Source organism: Berghia stephanieae, chromosome 14 (genome assembly GCF_034508935.2).
Source record: "Berghia stephanieae isolate SIO BIC M18660-M18661 chromosome 14, UCSD_Bste_1.3, whole genome shotgun sequence".
NCBI classification, from domain to species: Eukaryota; Metazoa; Mollusca; class Gastropoda; order Nudibranchia; family Aeolidiidae; genus Berghia; species Berghia stephanieae.
The window spans coordinates 729980-731984 of record NC_088373.1 but is presented as its reverse complement, the minus strand read 5'-3'; the positions used below and the strand labels follow the sequence as shown (position 1 = coordinate 731984).

Genomic DNA, 2005 nt, shown 5'->3' with positions numbered 1-2005 from the left:
AATAGATAGTATGCGCTTGGCTAAGAAACTCATAACATTGCCATCCGGAAGTATAACGGACCAACACACAAAACTATGTGTAACCATGAACGTTTATAGTCAGGTTTATACAGTTGAGTGAGAATTACTCATAAATGTGGATGACAAGAAAACAATAACAAAGACCTGAGTGACGTCAACTTCATTCCATTTATATTAATGTTTTCGACCAACCTAGTCATCGATCATATGATTTGTTGCTGTACAACGATTGGACATTTTTCAATATATAGATAGAATGCGCTTGGCCAAGGAGTTCACAACATTGCCATCCGGAAGTATAACGGACCAACACACAAACTCTGTGTAACCATGAACTTTTATAGTCTGGTTAATACAGTATAGTGAGAACAACTCACAAACGCGGATGGCAAAAACAATAACAAAGGCCTGAGTGACGTCATGTGCATACTATCTATATAACCACTCTGATAGGTTTTTTTGAAAGTTGTAAACATACCCATGAGTCATGCTGAGCAAAATGACCAATCGTGATGTTAGATATTTCTAAAACTGTGAACACTTTTCACTATGTGTGTCATTTTGAGCACATTTTGCAATGTGAACCCATGACCCCCTCGCTATAGAAACTATGCGCTTGGCTAAGGAGTTCACAACATTGCCATCCGGAAGTATAACGGACCAACACACAAAACTATGTGTAACCATGAACGTTTATAGTCTGGTTAATACAGTTTAGTGAGAATTACTCATAAACGCGGATTGCAAAAAGCAAAAACTAAGACATGAGTGACGTCAACTTTCTACTATCTATAGAAACCGGGATAAACCGTCGACATCGTTAAGTTAGCCTGATACTGAAATCCAAAAGGACTGGCAGTTTGACGTCATTATTTGGTTTTTGCACCGCCTAGTGAGTTGCCGTTAGTAGAGCTCATGGAAACCAGTTATTTCATTGGTTGAACTATTGAATACAACTCACGATTTGTTTTCTTGTGTAGCAAAAGACTGGCATTTTGACATAATTTTTTGGTCAGTATCAGGCCATAACTTTACGATGGCTACGCTAGAGCTCAGGTGGTCTCTGGTTCGGATAAGTAAGTAAGTAAATGAGGAGTAAGAGATTATTAAAGAACACAGAAAATTAGGACAGAGCAAAAACAAGTAAACAACAGAATCATCGTAAAATTATGTGTGTACTCACTTCTCATGCTGGAATTCCTTCTCCAACAAGCCATACGGCATCAACGAGTGACGTAAATACCTTTTACTACTTAACACAGGGGCTGGTCCTTACACTGCTTCTCACCACTGGTCCGTTAACAAAGCTAGCACATACATTTTAAGATTTATAAAAAAAAATCAAATCTATAATTGAGATCTAGAAAATAATATTTCTAATATAATCTATGTAAAAGATGAACAATTCAAAGAATGAACGATCGAAGGGCATAATGTTCATGGTGTGCACTCGGTGTGCACGAATCTGCACCGGCTGGAATCCGGCCTGAATGACCACAAGCCAAATTGCTAATCCTTTATATAATCCGGTCGAGGTAGAAATCGTTTCGGTGTCTTATCGGAGTTCAAGGGATTTGGGACAATGTTAATTGGCCTATTCAACAAAAAACACACCGCCATGCATGCGACGACAATAGGCATTTTATCCTAGACTCTCAAACAAAAACCTAAAAATAAAAACAATTATTAAAAAAATTTGGCAAGTAAAGTCAGTCCTTCAAATATCGATCGAATAAAAATGACCCTTATTTTGTCAAAATTTCTCAACCCTGGGAGTTTATTAACGATTTCGCGAAGCCCCAGGTTTGAGAAATTTTGTCAAATGAGGGTCGTTTTTTATCGATCGATGTTTGATTTGAAGGACGAGTTTTCTGGCCAAATTTTTAAATACGTGTTTTTCTCAGAACACAGCATTGTTGTACGAATGTATGTTTTTATGTTACTAAATAACTGTGATAGTCCTTCTATAACCCCTGGCCCTGAC

The 2005-nt window shown here is 37.6% G+C and overlaps 1 long non-coding RNA gene across 1 annotated transcript in view; it reads right to left on the bottom strand.

The window, feature by feature from the left end:
- LOC144960021 (uncharacterized) overlaps nucleotides 1–1265 on the bottom strand; it is a 22702-nt gene extending 21437 nt beyond the window's left edge. The window contains exon 1 of the long non-coding RNA XR_013642743.1: nucleotides 1205–1265. This is a non-coding gene — a long non-coding RNA (uncharacterized LOC144960021). The remainder of the gene's footprint in view (nucleotides 1–1204) is intronic.
- Between the last annotated feature and the right edge of the window lie 740 nt (nucleotides 1266–2005).